General features: G+C 41.4%; 1 protein-coding gene across 6 annotated transcripts in view; it reads right to left on the reverse strand.

Annotated features, from left to right (window-relative positions):
* The window catches only part of ZMYM5 (zinc finger MYM-type containing 5), a 33,304-nt gene extending 31,027 nt beyond the window's left edge, over positions 1–2,277 (reverse strand). For 3 of the 6 annotated variants that reach the window (XM_023248337.2, XM_023248401.2, XM_023248444.2), the window contains exon 1: positions 802–1,538. The gene's annotated coding sequence lies outside the window, so the exon portion shown is untranslated. The other 3 variants (XM_023248313.2, XM_023248252.2, XM_011283106.4) reach the window with 3 other exon arrangements.
* Between the last annotated feature and the right edge of the window lie 16,881 nt (positions 2,278–19,158).

Genomic DNA, 19,158 nt, shown 5'->3' on the forward strand with positions numbered 1-19,158 from the left:
AATTAACTGACAGAGAATTGGGCATTTTATTGCACCAAAATGAAACATTACATAGATTACTTCCTGGTACAAAGAAAAATACATTAACATCATAATGGAGAGATCCAGCTGTCACTACCAATTCGTGGTCAATCTCAGAACTAAAAGTAGTGTGACAACCAGATTATGTACCTCCTGATGTGATGCTGGCTGGAGGACTATCAGGGCACTTAAATAGAAAGCTTTCTCAGATGTAAGACAAACATACAAAAAAATACTCTCTTCATCAACCTTAAAAGAACAGAAAATTCAGAGTATTTTTCTTTCTTTTTTTAATGTTTATTTTTGAGAGAGAGAGAGCACCAGTGGGGGAGGGACAGAGAGAGTGAGGGGGACAGAGGATCCCAAGCAGGCTGTGTGCTGACAGGCTGACAAGCAGCAAACCCGATGGAGGGCTTGAACACACAAACCACCAAATCATGACCTGAGCCAAAGTCGGAGGCTCAATTACTGAGCCACCCAGGTGCCCCTACATTCTTTCTTAATCCAACAGCAAAGAAAAAAAATATTTTTATCCACTGAGAAGGTGGGGAAAAAAAGTTACACTCAAAGCATTTAAAGTGAAACATACTTTAAATCCTATCCAGTGGTGTAAGTATCAGCATACATTCCCAGTGCTTTCCCAGGGATTACCCTGACTTGGCTCTGGGGACAGGGCCCATCTAAGCAGCTAGCTCTCTGCCATCAAGATAACAGAAAGATAAATCGACTAACCATTGCACTAAGTGCATTTAAATTAAAAAGCAGGATAAAATTACTCACAAATGGTATGTCTTCTTCCTTAATTTCTGCCAAAGCCCCACCAGACTGGCCTGAAGGTGATTCCTGATCCTAGAATGACAGGAGAGAGAGCTGCGAAACTATTTAATTACAGCCCATCTGGACGTAGCACCAACTCCTAACCACCAGAGGGAGGAAGCAAAGGGTAAGAAGTCAAGGAGTTTCCGTGCTCTTCTTCCCTCCCCCAACCCAGAGCGGTGGAGAAGCGAGGTTTAAAAAAAAACACACAAAAACTACTATAGGGATCTAAACGACTAGATGTAGCTAAATCTCGTTCCTCAAATTACAGAATGGGAGGTGGAGAACAAGCCTGCTCTAAGGGAAGGGGAGGGCGGGGTTGGTGGAAGGCAAAAGGTTCCCTCGACGCCAGCAAGAGAGTTGTATTCCCTCCTAAATTTGCCCACCCAGCGCTATCCCGGTCAATCGGGACACCAGTTCGGAGGTAAGGAGCGGCTCACGTCACCGCCGGGTGAAATCTCCTACATTTGCCCCAAGCAGTTGCTCTGACTCGGAGACTTTGCAGTCCCTGTCCGCCATTAGAACTCGCCCAAATTAGACAAGACGAGAAACTCCAGGGAACAGAAGAGGGACGGAGGGGACCCGGTGGGGGAAGAGGCAGCACCCTCGCCCCGAAAAACTTGGGGACCTCGGGCTACCGCGGAGACAGTGGGAGCGCAGCCCCGAGAGCGGGAGAACGAACTGAGGCGCCCCTCCCCCACCTTTCTACCTCCTCCGCCCCCCCCCCCCCGCAAGAAAGAAAGGGAAAAATACCCCGCGACCTCCCACCGCCCCGGCCCGGGCAACCCCCGCCCCCCGAGCGACCCCCGCCTCTGGCGTCCGCCTCACCCAGCCCTCCCGGCCTCGCCCTCACTCTCGCAGCCCTTCGGGCCGCACGCGAAGACGCCTGTGACAAGAGCGGAGCCCGGAGCAGACCCCGAGGCCCCGACGCGGTAGCGGCAACTGCGGCGGCGCCGCGGGGTATTAACCCCGGGTCTGTGGGAGGCTCACGCATCTCCGCCTCCCCAGTCGCCTCCACCTCCTCCTCCCGAGGCTGCGCTGCACCCAGCCACCCCTACTACCGGCGAATCTGGACTGCAAAGACAGCGGGGTAAGCCTCACCCGGTTCTGGCTGCGGCTCCGCGGAACGAACCCCCACTCCCCTGACCCACCCCCAGTCCCACCCCGCCATCCGCCACACGCACAACTCCGCTTGGTCCAGTCCCGGGTTTAGCGCTGGTGAGGAGGAGGCGGAGGAGACGGAGGCGGCGGCGGTGCGGCCGAGCCCGGAGAGGCCCCGCCCTCCGCGCCCTCAATGGCTGGCCGGAAAGGCGGGCCGCGGCGCCTCGGGCACGTCCATTGGCTACATCTGCCTTCCTTCAGGACCCGCCCTCGGGGGGTGGTCCGAAAGGCTGTCCGTCAGGCGCAGGCCACACCCCCCCGGCGTCGCCTTTCCACTCCCCCCCTCCGCCCGCTCTCGGCCCTCGGCCGCGTCCCCTCCCCTCCTTACCCCCGCCTCCCACCCCGCCCCCACCCCCGGGTCCGTCAGGGTCAGGCAGCCCGAGTTTCGCCGCCCGCTGCACCGGCCACGGGCTCCGGCCCTGGGCGCCCGGGGTGCCCTCCAGGGCCCGGGACGGCCCGCGAATCTGAGGCCGTGGCCGCCTGCCCTGGCTCGGGCCTGGGCGCCCAGGCTGCTGCAGCCGCTCCCAACGACCCTGCCCGAGGAGAGACACGGCCTCGATGTCCCCAACGCCCTCCCTGTCCAGTTCCTGAAGGCCCCCGAGAGGGGCGAGCCCGGGCACGGGCTGGAGCGATTGAAAGTGGGAGGTCGGGGCAGCGGGTGAAGTGGGTTCCCGAACGTGCCGCGGGGAGTGGGAGCGCTTCCACCCTCGCCTCACCCCCGTGGGGAATAGTCCCCCCACCTCCCGTCATGGCTGCGGGAGGAGACGACGTCCTCCATTTTGTCGGGACTGCTGTGGGAACTTGGGACCAGTTCAAAACCAGACCCCGTGGGGCTGGGAAACTTGTTCCCGCGAAGCCCCAACTGGGCTCCGCCATTCGGCCGGGGGGACGGCCCCTGATGCCGGCGTCTGCGTCTGAGGGGCCCTGGGGGACGGGCGCCACGGTGGAGGGACCCAGACGCCGCTCCCCGCCTCCATCAACCAAGATGGAGGAAGCTGCGGGCTCCCCTGGAGCTGGGCTCCCGCCTGTTGGAAGGGCCGGAGCCTCCCCTCGGTGCGTCCCTCGCCGCTGCCGTCGTCCTCCTCCGCGGCCTCTTTCGGTTGCCCTCCCCCAGCCTCTACCCGGCCTCCCCACTGCCTTCCACCATCGCCTGGTCCTCAACGGTCGATGGGGTCTCCACTCCACCGCCTGCTCCATCGCTTCGCCCAACCGGGGCCGGCCTGGCTGCGGGGAGCCGAGCGAAGGTGCGCGGCGTTGCGGCGCGCCCCGGGGCGGGTGTGCCCGGAGAAGCCACATCGACGATGGGGCTTCTCTTTTGTTCATCGTCTACACCTACGTCTTCGGCGCACGTCAGGGTGCCGTGCGACATCCAAGATTCCATGTAAAGATGAAAGCGAGGCCTCTTTCGTCTCACCCTAGCGGTTGTTCGTGGGATTACAACGGACGGTGTTGACAAGTTGGTAAAAAACCATTACAGATGACACAAACGGATTTTAAAAACCGATTGAACCCCCTCATTACTTTTTCTGGGATATGGTAAAGACACAGGCCTATTGAGTGACAGACACAAATCATCTAAGGCAAAAGCATGGTCATAGATGGACGAGAGTCTTTATATGTAGTGCTGGATTGCATGGACGTCCCTAATGTCACCAAGATTTTTATGTTTTAACTCCTCAATTATTGTTTGGAAATAAATGAAGCAACAAAATGTATTACCAACATTTCAATAACTGTGCAAATTATAACCATCCCTATCCTGTTTAAGCACGTGGTAAAGGCAAGCCAGAGAGGTACGTTGGATTAACAGGGTAGAGTTGTATAGACAATTTAAAGTAAGGTCTGTGTCAGAGACGTTAGATACTAGATTCAGTAGTCACACGTCACGTATTTCTGGAGGCATTATCTTGCCCACAATTCTCTGGCACTGATACTGTTCAAAGATGAAAAAATGATAACATTTGTTTCTCTATAATGACAAGAGTAAGAGGTCCATAGATACTTTCCTTGATATGCTGCCGTGATTTCAAGGAATGTTGAATTAGAACAACAAAAGTCGACATTGGTGATAATATTTACTTCAGTACATTTGAAGTATTTTCTGAATAACTTTTCATTATTAAAGGTAGACACAATGATTCCTATACAGACCACAAGAGCAAACCTAAGAGGCTCTATGATAAATTACATCGAGCTTCCAAGGACAGAAGAGTTGCATTCAAATTCTTGTCTGCTACTAATTACAAACCCATGACTATCCTCACTTCCACCTCACTTGCTATTTTGTAATTAAATAATGCAGGATGTTGTAAGGTCCAAATAAAAAAAAAATGTGACACTGATAAGTAACTACAAGGCAATGCTGTTTATTATGGATCTTTTGATAATTAAAGACTGACTGCCCATGGAAAGGCAGAGAGACATTGTGATTAAGAGTACACTTTCTGGAGTCAGATCACCTGCCTTTGACTATCATCAGCTAGCTAGGTACTTAAACTCTCTCATTCTTAGTAGCTGCTATATTGGACAGCATAGATAAGAAATATTTCCACCATTACATAAAGTTCTATAGTAAATCACTGCAGTCATCTTAAATATTGGGAGAGTGGGGGGAAAGACAGAAAAACCAATCGGCCATCTTAAGCTTCCAATCTGTTCCTTCTTTCCTAGTCTTCCTTATTTTATTGCCTAAAATATATTTTTGTTTTGTTGGTGGTGGTTTATCAGGATAAGCATTTATTCCCTCAGTCACTTTTCTCATCTATCCTTCACCCCACAAGTGTTTTGATCCAATATTCTATGAAATACTTGGATCATGATTTTTTGTTGTTGTCGTTGATCATGATTTTAGAATTATATACTAAGCCACTTTCCAGGAGTAAATTTTGGTTTCAAGTATATTTTCTCAAAGCTTCTTCGTTTTATGTACTGATTCCAAGCATTAAATCTTTTCTTCTTCTTTTTTCAAATGTTTATCTATTTTTGAGAGAGAGAGCTAGTGGGGACAGGGGATAGGGAGGGACAGAGAGAGAGAGAGGGAAACAGGATTCCAAAGTGGACTCTGTGTTGACAGCAGACAGCCTGATGAGGGACCTGAACTCATGAACAATGAGATCATGACCTGAGCCAAAGTCAAAAGCTTAACCGACTGAGTCACCCAGGCACCCCAAATCTTTTCTTTTGTATTACAATAAAATACATTAATTTTACATTAAAGATATTTTTGTTTCATCAAAGTATTGTTATGAAGAATTTTTTTCTTTTTTCTAATGTTTATTTATTTTGAGAGAGAGCCAACCATCAGGTGGGAGTGGGGGAGGGGGAGAGAGAGAAGAGAGAGAAAATCCCAAGCAGGGATGCAGGGCTCAATCTCACCAACCATGAGATCATGACCTGAGTTGAAATCAAGAGTTAGTCTCTTAATCAACTGAGCCACCCAGGCACCCCAGAGAATTTTTTTTTTTTCAACGTTTATTTATTTTTGGGACAGAGAGAGACAGAGCATGAACGGGGGAGGGGCAGAGAGAGAGGGAGACACAGAATCGGAAACAGGCTCCAGGCTCTGAGCCATCAGCCCAGAGCCTGACACAGGGCTCGAACTCCCGGACCGCGAGATCGTGACCTGGCTGAAGTCGGACGCTTAAACAACTGCGCCACCCAGGCGCCCCAGAGAATTTTTTTCTTGATGTACCACTGAGACACTTGGGAATTAATAATAATAAAAGCTAAAATTTATGAATTTCTTACAATGTTATAGGTGTAATTCTAACTGCAATATGTGTGATAATTCATTAAATCACAAGGAAATGCTCTAAAGTATTTTTATTAATCCATATTTCAATATTACCCACATTTAAAAGATGATTAAACTGAGACTGAGAGAGTTTAAGTAACTTGCCCATGATCGTACAGCTAGCTGGTGACAAAGTTAAGATCAAACAGGCAATCTGGCTCTAGGGAATATATTCTCAGTCACAATGTTTGCCTTTCCATGAGCAGTATGTCAAAAGATCAATATTTAATAACATTGCTTTGTTGTTCTTATTAAGCAGTTATTAAACAGAGACAAAAGACCCAAGTGGTCACATATGATAACAGAATTAAGGTTACGCAAATTCTGTTTATTTTTTTACAATGACTGTGTTATTATCACTTATTTATAACCTGTTGTTTAAATGAAGTAATATGTAGTTTCCCAAAGGGTTGCAGACCTGAACTGCACAGGAAGCAAGCTTTAAAGGTTTAGAATTATTATAAACTCACTCTTAAAACAAAGATGTACAAATAAGTTGATGTGTATTATAGGGTGATAGTGGTATTGGGAGTTTTCTGAATTAACCTGTATGTAAAATACAATGTTTGTTAAATGAAAACCAATAAAAACATGTTAATTTGAATTTACATGTTTATTATTAATACTCAACAGTACCTGCAGTAATTATTTTGTACCGAGGCCAACAAAAGAGATCATTTTAAGAATATTTTACCACTGATATTAATTAAAATTGCCTGACCATAGTGATAATAAAATGCAGACTAATTCTTAGATTTTATCATTGTCTTTAAATTCCCTACAGACACTGCAACTCCCAATTGAAAACTCCCACTGCTGGGCACCTGGGTGGCTCAGTCAGCTAAGTGTCCAACTCTTGATTTCAGCTCAGGCCGTGATCTAATGGTTCAGGAGTTTGAGCCCTGAGTTGGGCTCCATGCTGACTGTGGAGCCTGCTTGGGATTCTCTCTCACTCCCTCTCTTTCTGCCCTTCCCCTTCTTGCACATGCTCTCTGTCTCTCAAAATAAATAAACTTTAAAAATTTTCTAACAAGGGGCGCCTGGGTGGCTCAGTCGGTTGGGCGTCCGACTTCGGCTCAGGTCATGATCTCATGGTCCGTGAGTTCAAGCCCCGCGTCGGGCTCTGTGCTGACAGCTCAGCTTCGGATTCTGTGTCTCCCTCTCTCTCTGACCCTCCCCTGTTCATGCTCTGTCTCTCTGTCTCAAAAATAAATAAACATTAAAAAAAAAATTTCTAACAAAAAATTCCCACTGCTGCCTACCCCTCCACGGCATGATATAAGACGTATATAATTGTATACATTTGTGTATATGCATTTTATATAGTTATGTATATACATATAAGTAAAATAATGGGCATATTATATACAGTCAAGTAAGAAGGTACAACTGTCATATACATACATGTACCTTCAATATAGCACTTTCAGTTGTTTGAAGGCTGCCCTCCCCAAAAGATATGTTCATCCAGAACCTGCAAAAGTAATCTTATTTGGAAAAAAAGGTCTTTGTACATATACTTAAGGATCTTAAAACAGAACGCACAAAGGAAAAGTCCATGTGAAGACAGAAGCAAAGATTGGAGCTATGCTGCCACAATATAAGGAATGCTTGAGAAACCAGAAGCCGGAAGAGGCAAGAAATAATTCTTGAATTTTGGAGGGAACTCCAAAACTAGAGTTTTGGAGGGAGCACGGCCCTGCTGACAGCTTGATTTCAGAATTCTGACTTCTAGAACTGTGAAAGAATAAAATTATGTAGTTTTAAGCCACTAAGTTTGTAGCAATTTGTTATGGTAGCTCTTAAAAACTAATATATAGCTACAATATAGCTATAAAGCAAAACAAGGAAATGAAGTAAGACTTAGATAAATCAATGAACAGTTATTATTTGAGGATTTTAACATACCCACTCTCAAAACCTGATACACCGAGGAAATTAAAAAATATGATGAGATTAAAAAAAAGGATCTGACTAACCCAGTTAATGTGTATATGAAGAATTAGCAAAGAGAAAATAGATATTTTTTACATTAAAAATATTTACAACAATAGATCAGATTTGGCCCTAAAGTATCCCTAATGAATTCTAAAAATCAATATCATAGATACCATATTCTCCCACCGTAATCTAATAATACTTAGGATTAATAACAAAATTAATAAGCCCTAGATATTTGAATACTAAATAAATGATTATTAAATACTATTGGGGTAAAGGGAAATTATCAAGAAAATGAAGAAATACTTAAGAATGAAATGGTAGTAAGAGTACAAAATGTTAGGGGCGCCTGGGTGTTTTAGTCAGTTGAGCGTCCAACTTCAGCTCAGGTCATGATCTTGCAATCTGTGAGTTTGAGCCCCATGTTGGGCTCTGTGCTGACAGCTCAGAGCCTGGAGCCTGCTTTGGATTCTGTGTCTCCCTCTCTCTCTGCCCCTCCCCTGCTCATGCTCTGTCTCTCTCTCTGTCAAAAATAAATAAACATTAAAAAAAAATTTTTTTAGAATACAAAATGTTAAAATATATGAGAAAACCCGAAGCAAATATAAAGGGAAGTTGTAACTTAAAATGTATTTATCGGGAAATTTTTCCTCTTCAAAATCTTCCAGCCTTCACACAGTCAAATTCCAAAGCCATTTGCACATTTTTAGGAATTTATAACAGCGTCACCCCCTTCCAGGCGCCAAAATCTTGTTTCATTTATCTTTTCTTTAGTTTGCTAATTTATGAACTATCCTTATTAATATCTTCCTTTTTATTTATTTGCATTTTCTCTGTTGACCTTTTCTACTTACTTATTTAAATGTTTCACAGATTACTCCTAGTAGAAATTTGGACTTTCAGGACACTATTGGTAAGGGATAAGAAAAAAGTTAGAAACATGTTAATGTAATCACTACAGGGGAAAACGTATTTTATACATATTTCTACTGGCAGAAATATATATTTCTCTGATACAACATAAGAGAAGAATTGGCAAAACAGGTAAAATCACATACAGTTTATATTTTATTTTATTTTTTTCCTTTTAATTATTTTTTAAATTTAAATCCAAGTTAGTAAACATATAGCACTAATAATGGTTTCAGGAATAGAATTTAGTGATTCATCACTTACAGATAACACCCAGTGCTCATTCCAACAAGTGCCCTCTTTAATGCCCATAGACCATTTAGCCCATCTACCCGACACCCTGCCAGCAGCCCTCCTTTTTTTCTCCATATTTAAAGGTCTCTTATGGTTTGTCTCTCTGTTTTTATCTTACTTTTGCTTCCCTTCCCCTATGTTCATCTGTTTTGTTTCTAAAAATTCACATATGAGTGAAATCATATGATATTTGTCTTTCTCTGACTTATTTTGCTTACCATAATACATTCTAGTTCCATCCACATTGTTGCAAATGAAATAGTTCTATTTTTAATTTTTTGAGGACCCTCTTTACTGTTTTCCAGAGGGGCTGCACCAGTTCCCATTCCCCCCAGTAGTGCAGAAGGATTCCTCTTTCTCTGCATCCTCGCCAACATCTGTTGTTGACTGAGTTGTTAATTTTAGCCATTCTGAGAGGGGTGAGGTGGTATCTCGTGGTTTTGACTTGTATTTCCCTGATGATGAGTGATGTTGAGGCTCTTCTCATGTGTCAGTTGGCCATCTGGATGTCATCTTTGGAGAAGTGTCTATTCATGTCTTTTGCCCAATTCTTCACTGGATTCTTTCATTTTTGGGTGTTGAGTGTGACAAGTTCTTTATACATTTTGGATACTAACCCTTATCTAATATGAAATTTGCAAATATCTTCTCCAATTCTGTTGATTGCCTTTTAGTTTTGCTGATTATTTCCTTCACTGTGCAGAAACTTTTTGTCTTGATGAGGTCCCAATAGTTCATTTTTGCTTTTGTTTCTCCTTGCCTCTGGAGATGTGTTGAATAAGAAGTTACTGTGGCTTGGCAAAACAAAAACAAAAACAGATACTCAGATCAATGGAACAGAATAGAGAACCCAGAAATGGACCCACAAACATAGAGCCAACTAATCTTTGACAAAGCAGGCAAGAATATCCAATGGAATAAAGACAGTCTCTTCAGCAATTGGTGCTGGGAAAACTGGACAGTGACATGCAGAAGAATGAACCTGGACCACTTTCTTACACCATACACAAAAATCATCTCAAAGTGGATGAAAGACCTAAATGTAAGACAGGAAGCCATCAAAATCCTAGAGGAGAAAGCAGGCAAAGACCTCTTTGATCTTGGCCACAGCAACTTCTTATTCACCACGTCTCCAAAGGCAAGGGAAACAAAAGCAAAAATGAACTACTAGGACCTCATCAAAATAAAAAGATTTTTCACAGCAAAGGAAATAATCAGCAAAACTAAAAGGCAACCGACGGAATGGGAGAAGATATTTGCAAATAACATATCGGATAAAGGATTAGTATCCAAAATCTATAAAGAACTTATCAAACTCAACACCCAGGGAAATACAAATCAAAACCACAATGAGATACAACCTCACCCCTCTCAGAATGGCTAACATTAACAACTCAGGCAACAACAGATGTTGGCAAGGATGAAGAGAAAGAGGATCTCTTTTTGCACTGCTGGTGGGAATGCAAACTGGTGCAGCCACTCTGGAGAACAGTATGGAGGTTCTTCAAAAAATTAAAAACAGAACTACTCTATGACCCAGCAATCGCACTACTAGGTATTTATCCAAGGGATACAGGTATGCTGTTTAGAAGGAACACATACACCCCAATGTTTATAGCAGCACTACCAACAATAGCCAAAGTATGAAAAGAACCCAAATGTCCATCGCTGGATGAATGGATAAAGAAGATGTGGTATATATATATACAATGGAGTATTACCCAAGAATCAAAAAGAATGAAATCTTGTCATTTGCAACTACATGATGGAACTGGAGGGTATTATGCTAAGCAAAATTAGTCAGAGAAAGACAAATATTATATGACCTCACTCATATGAGGACTTTAAGACACAGAACAGATGAACATAAGGGAAGGGAAGCAAGAATAATATAAAAACAGGGAGGGGACAAAACATAAGAGACTCTTAAATATGGAGAACAAACAGAGGGTTATTGGAAGGGTTGTAGGAGGGGGAACGGGCTAAATGGGTAAGGGGCCTTAAGGAATCTACTCCTGAAATCATTGTTGCACTATATGCTAACTAATTTGGATGTAAAATAAAACAAAATAAAATAAAATAAAATAAAATAAAATAAAATAAAATAAAATGTTATCGTACTAGTATAACAATGGTTGAAAAATTCCCATCTTATTTATATTTTTTGGCAATGCAAAACTTATTTGGGGAGGTTTCAAAGAGAAAAACAATGTCTAGCATCAGTTTCATTCACTGAATTTTATTGCATTTTGGATATGAAAATTCCTTTCACACTTTTTTCCATCTCAAGAGATTGTGACTCAGTTTTTCTCCCAGTTTATATAGTTGGAGAACTCTGGAGAACCAGGCATGACTGTGGTTTGAAACACTTTGGTGCAGCACAGTAAAGAAAGCTGTGCTGAAATGAGAAATAGATGCAAAACCATGATCAGTGTTCAAATACGCCTAATAAAACATGGTACAATATTAAAAAAAAAAAAAGAAGAAGTTGCCACAGCCAAGGTCAGAGAGGTTGTTGCCTGTTTTCTCCTCTAGGATTTTGATGGCTTCCTTTCTTATGTTTAGGTCTTTCATCCATTTTGAGATTATTTTTGTATGTTGTATAAGAAAGTGGTCCAGGTTCATTTTTCTGCATGTCACTGTCAGGTTTTCCCGGTACCACTTGCTGAAGAGACTGTCTTTTTTCCATTGGATATTCTTGCCTGCTTTGTCAAAGATTAGTTGGCCATAGGTTTGTGGGTCCATTTCTGGGTTCCATTGATCTAGTGTCTGTTTTTGTGCTAGTCCAATACTGTCTCAATGATTATAGCTTTGTTATACAGCTTGAAGTCTGGAATTGTGATGCCTCCAGCTTTGGTTTTCTTTTCCGGATTGCTTTAGTTATTTGGGGTCTTTTCTGATTCCATACAAATTTTAGGATTGTTGTTCTAGCTCTGTGAAGAATGCTGGTGTTATTTTGATAGGGATTGCATTGAATATGTAGATTGCTTTGGGTAGTATTGATATTTTAATAATATTTGTTCTTCCAATCCTTGAGGATGTAAGGTTTTTCCATTTTGTTGTGTCTTCTTCAATTTCTTTCATAACCTTTGTCTAGTTTTCAGTGTATAAGTTTTTCACCTCTTTGGTTAGGTTTATTCTTAGGTATTTTATGGTTTTTGGTGCAATTGTAAATGGGATTGGTTCCTTGATATTTCTTTCTGCTGCTTCATTATTGGTGTATAGAAATGCAACCAATTTTTGTGTGTTGATTTTATGTCCTGCAACTTTGCTGAATTCATGTATCCATTCCAGCAGTTTTGGGGTGGAATCTTTTGGGTTTTCCACATAGAATATCATCTTGTTTGCAAAGAGTGAAAGTTTGACTTCCTCCTGGCCAATTTGTGCCTTTTATTTCTTGCTGTTGTCTGATTGCTGAGGCTAGGACTGCCAACACTATATTGAATAACAGTGGTGAAGAGTGGACATCCCTATTGTGTTCCTAACTTAGGGTGAAAGCTCTCAGTTTTTTTTTTGAGGATGATGTTAGCTGTGGGTCTTTCATATATAGCCTTTATGATCTTGAGGTATGTTCCTCTATCCCTACTTTCTTGAGGATTTTTACCAAGAAAGGATGCTGTATTTTGTCAGATGCTTCTTTTTCTGCATCTATTGAGAGGATCATGTGATTCTTATCCTTTCTTTTATTAATGTGATGTATCATGTTGATTGACTTGCAGATATTGAACCAGCCCTGCATCCCAGGCATAAATCCCACTTTATCATGGTGAATAATTCTTTTCATGTATTGTTGGATCCAGTTTGTGAGCATCTTGTTGAGAATTTTTGCATCCATGTTTGTCAGGGAAGTTGGTATGTTGTTCTCCTTTTTAGTGGGATCTTTGTCTGGTTTTAGAATCAATGTAACGCTAGCCTCATAGAATGAGTTTAGAAGTTTTCCTTCCGTTTCTATTTTTTGGAACAGCTTCAAAAGAATAGGTCTTAACTCTTCTTTAAATGTTTGGTAGAATTCCCCCTGGAAAGCCATCTGCCCTGGACATTACTTTGTTGGGAGGTTTTTGATTACTGATTCAATATCTTTCCTGATTAGGGGTCTGATCAAGTTTTCTGTTTCTTCCTGTTTAAATCTGTTTAAGTCTGGTAGTTTATATGTTTTTAGGAATTTTTCCATTTCTTCCAGATTGCCCAATTTATTGGCATATAATTCCTCATAATATTCTTTTATTATTTGTATTTCTGCATTGTTGTTTGTTATGTCTCCTCTTTCTTTTATTTTTAATTTTTAATTTTTTATTTATTTTTACATTTATTTATTTTTGAGAGACAGAGAGAGACAGAACACAAGAAGGGGAGGGGCAGAGAGAGACAGACACAGAATCTGAAGCAGGCTCCAGGCTCTGAGCTGACAGCACAGAGCCCAACGCGGGGCTCGAACTCACAAACTGTGAGATCATGACCTGAACCGAAGTCAGACGCTCAACCAGCTGAACCACCCAGGCGCCCCTGTCTCCTCTTTCATTCGTGATTTTTATTTATTTCTGTCCTTTCCTTTTTCTTTTTGATCAATCTGGCTATGGGTTTATAAATTTTGTTAATTCTTTCAAAGAATTAGTTCCTGGTTTTATTGATTGGTTCTACTGTTGTTGTTTTTTTTATTTCGATATCATTGATTTCTGCTCTAATCTTTATTATTTCCCTTCTGCTGCTGGTTTTTGGTTTTATTTGCTGTTCTTGTTCCAGCTCTTTTAGTCGTAAGGTTAGGTTGTGTAATTGTGTATTGTGTATTTGTGTATCTTTAGGAAGGCCTGAATTGCTATATACTTCCCTCTTATGACTACCTTTGTTGCATCCCTGAGGTATTGGGCTGTCGTGTTTTCATTTTCATTGGCTTCCATGTACTTTTTAATTTCCTCTTTAATTTCTTGGTTAAGCCATTCATTCTTCAGTAGGATGTTCTTTAATCTCCAAGTATTCATGGTCTTTCCAAATTTTTTCTCATGGTAGATTTGAGTTTCACAGTGTTGTGTTTTGAAAAGATGAAAGGTATGATCTTGATCTTTTTGTACTTGTTGAGGGCTGATTTGTGACCCAGTTTGTGATATATTCTGGACAATTTTCCATGTGCACCGAAGAAGAATGTGCATCCTGCTTCTTTAGGAGGAAATGTTCTGAATACATCTGTTAAGCCCATCCAGTCCAGTGTGTTATTCAAAGCCACCGTTTCCTTGTTGATTTTCTGCTTAGATGATCTGTCCATTTCTATCAGTGGGGTTTTGAAGTCCCCTACTATTATTATGGCATTATTATCAATGAGTTTCTTTATTTTTGTGATTAATTGATTTATGTATTTGTGTGCTCAATGTTGGGGACAGAAATATTTATAGTTGTTAGAAATTCTTGGTAGATAGACCCCTTAATTATGATATAATGCCCTATTTCATCTCTTGTTACAGTCTTTATTTTAAAGTCTAGTTTGTCTGATATAAGTATGGCTACTCCAGCTTTCTTTTGATGACCATTAGCATGATAGATAGTTTTCTATCCCCTTACTTTCAATATGCAAGTGTCTTTAGATCTAAAATGAGTCTCTTGTAAGCAACATATAGATGGGTCTTCTTTTCTTATCCATTCTGATACCCTGTGTCTTTTGATTGGACCATTTAGTCCATTTACATTTAGAGTGAGTGCTGAAAGATATGAATTTATTGCCATTGTGTTGCCTGTAGAGACGGAGTTTCTGGTGGTATTCTCTGGTCTTTTCTAGTCTTTGTTTCTCTTGGTCTTTTTTGTTTTGTTTTGTCTTTTCTGCACTCAAAGTGTCCCCCTTAAAATTTCTTGCAGGGGTGGTTTAGTAGTCACATCTTTAGTTTTTGTTTATCTGGGAAACTCTTTATCTCTCCTTCTAGTTTGAATGACAGCTTTGCTGGATAAAGAATGCTTGGCTTCATATTTTTCCAGTTCAGCATGTTAAATATATCCTACCACACTTTCTGGCCTGTCAAGTTTCTGTGGACAGGTCTGCTGTGAACATGATCTGTCTTCTCATATAGGTTAAGGACTTTTTTTTCTTTTGTTGCTTTAATAATTCTTTCCTTGTCTGTGTGTTTTGTGAATTTGACTATGATATGCCTTGGTAATGGTCGATTTTTGTTGTATCTAATGGGAGTTCTCTGTGCTTGTTAGATTTTGATGTCTGTGTTCTTCCCCAGATTAGGAAAGTTTTCTGCTATAATTTGTTTACATAAACCTTCTGCCCCCTTCTCACCTTCTTCATCTTCTGGGGCTTCTATGATTCAGATGTTATTCCTTTTTTTTTTTTTAATGTTTATTTATTTATTTTTGAGAGAGAGAGAGAAAGAGAGGACACAAATAGGGGAAGGGCAGAGAGAGGGAGATACTGAATCTGAAGCAGGCTCCAGGCTTTGAGCCATCAGCACAGAGCTCAATGTGGGGCTCAAACCCATCACCTGTGAGGCTCATGACCTGATCTGAAGTTGGACGCTTAACTGAGCCACGTAGGCACCCCAGATGTTACTCCTTTTTAATAAGTCACTGAGTTCTCTAAGTCTTGTATTGTGATCTTTGGCCTTTGTTTCCTCTTCATAATTCTCCATAAATTTATCTTCTATATCGCTGATTCACTGCTCTGCTTCATCCATCCTTGCCGTCATGACATCCATTCAAGATTGCATCTCAGTTACAACATTTTTAATTCCAGCATGACTAGATTTTATTTCTTTTATCTCTGAAGAAAGGGATTCTCTGGTGTCTCCTATGCTTTTTTTTTTAACTCCAGCTAGTATTCTTATTATCGTGGTTTGAAATTCTAGTTCAGACATCTTATTTATATCTGTATTGATTAAGGCCCTGGCTGTCATTTCTTCCTGTTATTTCTTTTGGGGTGAATTCCTTCATTTTATCATTTTGGAGGAAGAGAAACATTAATAAAATAAAAAATTAAAATTAAAAAATTAAAAACAAAACAAAAAATCAAATAAAGGAAATTAGATCCTAGGTGTGTTTCAGTCTGTTTGTTGAAAAAAGCTTGATATAATAGATTTAAAAGGGAAATGAAAGAAAAAAAAGGTAAGAAAAAAATTTTAAATTAAAAAATTTTATAGTAAAATAGAATGAAATAAAATAAAGAAAATGAAATAGAATAAAAATTTTTATGAAATAAAAAATAAAGTGAAAAAATATAAAATTTTCTCTTTCTGTATCTAAGAAAGAGAAAGAAAAGAAAGAATAAAGAAAACAATTTAAGCAAAAACAGAAGCAAAGAAAACAAGGAAATAAATGAACCAACAAACACAATGAAGCCTGGATGAAGTTACATCCAGTTTCCCCTAGAACTGAAACTATGTAGCACTCTATAGTCTGTACGCTAAGCAGGTAGAGTGAGTTGTTCTGGTCTTCTGGAGAATGTGCTTTGGAGAGTATAATTGGGCGGGGCTTAGTGTAATGGCTCTGCTCACCATTAGGTGGCACTGCTTAGCTTACTGGGCTGGATTAGTGTGCCTGCGTGTATGCATGTGCATGCATGTGTGGCAGAGGTGGAAATGGCTTCACCCAGCACCCCAGTCTCTGGAACAGGAACCACAGTCTCTCACTGACTGGTGATCAAGCACCCCTTTTTAGTTTCATGCCTCTGTCCACACCTGACCTCTACCCTGTCCATGTCCAAGCTGCCTGCCTATCAGGGAGCACCTCCTTCCAGAGTTTTATCTCAGATGGAGCTGTGTTTCAAACCCCACACTTCAGAAACCTCCACGATTTGGACCCACGCCGACTCTTGCGGGAGGGTCTCACTGAGCAATAGCCAGGTGCCGGCTTGCCCCAGAAAATATTCATGTGATCGTGCAGTGGCAGAGGTTCAGAGATTATGGCAAATCACAACACACAGTCCCCACCAGGTTTAGCCATGCTCTGGCATCTTTGTTTCAATACCAGCAAATATGGCTGCTCTCTGGGATCCACTGGGACCTTTCCCTGTGAGGAGCCCTTATGGTCTCTACCAAATGCACTCCATGCAGGGGAATCACTTCTCCCTATGTCGCACATGGAACCCTCAGACTCTGCTGCCTACTCCTGGGGATTCACCCTCCTTCCTTACCAGAGCACCTCCAGGCACTCAGCCTCAAACCTTCAGACTCTGTGCTGCATTGTTTATAGAATCCTGGTGGTATTGAAACTTTCTCCTTTCTCCTTGTCAGTGGTTTTGGGGAACAGATTTCTTATTCAGTCCCCTGAGAGTGTTTTCACTCTTACTCTCTCTTTCTCTCCAGCTACTTTCAGGGGGAATGTTTTTCTTGCAACATCCCTATGTGCCTCACTCTCCCCCTTTCTCCTTCTCTTTATGTTCTCTCTCTGCAAAAATGGCGCCTTACCCTCTGTGGCTTTTCTCTCCCCCAGTTCACCTCTCCACACCATGTACCTGCCCAGTGCCCATGTGGCTCAAGTTATGCAGATTGTTGCATTAATCCCGAGATCAATTTGCTAGGTGTTCAAAATAGTTTGGTGTTGATCTAGGTGTGTTTCAAAATTTACATTTAAAAATAGAAATTCACTTCTAGGAATCTGTCTTGGAGATATACTAACAAAATACTGACACACTGATGCACAAGATTGTGGCTTTATTTCTAATAGCAAACAATAAAGGAAACCAAATATCAATAAATTGGGAACCAGTTCTTAGAATTATGTTATATCAATGCACACTGTCCTCCACCCCCTTCATTTTTCACATTTAACCTTTTGGAAGCCAGACATTAAAGACTGAAATATTGGGGCACCTGGGTGGCTCAGTCGGTTAAGCATCTGACTTCGGCTCAGGTCATGATCTCGTGGTCTGTGAGTTCTAGCCCCGCGTTGGGCTCTGTGCTGACAGCTCAGAGCCTGGAGCCTGTTTCATATTCTGTGTCTCCCTCTCTCTCTGACCCTCCCCCATTCATGCTCTGTCTCTCTCTGTCTCAAAAATAAAAAATAAACAGTAAAAAATATATATATATAAAAAAGACTGAGCAATTAAAAAACAACCACATATGTGAGAAAAATTAGACAGTGACCATGTATGCCCATGGGAAGGCTCAGAAAAAAATGTGAAAAGACCTTAAGCATTTTAACTGACCTCAAGTTGATTCTTGGCACACAGACTACAAAAATTATAAACAGGGGTACATGGGTGGCTCAGTTGGTTAAGCGTCCAACTTCAGTTCAGATTGTGATCTCATGGTTTGCAAGTTCAAGCCCTGCATCATCTCTTTGTTGTCAGCTCAGAGCCCACTTCAGATCCTGTGCCTCCCTCTCTCTGCCCCTTCTCTGCTCCCTCCCCTCTCAAAAATAAACAAAAACATTAAAAAAATTAAAAACTACTGTTACAATAACAAAGCCCAGTAAACCCTGACAAAGGGGGAGAATCTGATCCCCAGAGTTATCACATAGTCAGATTGAAATGTCCAGCATACTACAAAACATCACAAAGCACACAAGAAAGAGGAAAGTACAGACCAAAGGGAAAAAAAAATTAATCAATATTAACTGCTGATATAATGGCTGCTATAGTAGACAAAACTTTAAAACAATCATATTAAAGATGATCATGGGGCGCCTGGGTGGCTCAGTTGGTTAAGCATCTGACTTTGGCTCAGGTCATGATCTCACAGTTCGTGGTTTTGAGCCCCGCGTTGGGCTCTGTGCTGACAGCTCAGAGGCTGGAGCCCCCTTCAGATTCTGTCTCTGCCTCCCTCTGTCCTTCCCCTTCTGGTGCTCTTTCTCTCTCTCTCTCTCTCAAATATAAAAAAACATTAAAATTTTTTTTAAATTTTATTGTAGAGGTGCTACAAGTTAAAATACACACCAAATTTTGAAGACTCAGTAAAAAATACAGAAAGTAAATCTAAATCTAATGAGAAATAGATGCAAAACCATGATGTCATATCAGTGTTCAAATACGCCTAATAAAACATGGTACAATATTAAAAAAAAAAAAAAGAAGAAGTTGCCACAGCCAAGGTCAGAGATCATGTTCTGCATCATAAAACATACCTTATCAAATTTAAAAGAATAGAAATTATACAATGTCTTGTCTCAGACCCCAGTAGAATCAGCTAAAATTAAATATTGGAAAGAGAACTGGAAAATTAAAAACTGCATGGAGAGTAAACAACACATTTCTAAACACATGGGTCAACGAAGAAATATCAAGAGAAACAAAATGTTTT

The sequence above is a fragment of the Felis catus genome, chromosome A1 (assembly GCF_018350175.1).
Source record: "Felis catus isolate Fca126 chromosome A1, F.catus_Fca126_mat1.0, whole genome shotgun sequence".
NCBI lineage: Eukaryota > Metazoa > Chordata > Mammalia > Carnivora > Felidae > Felis > Felis catus.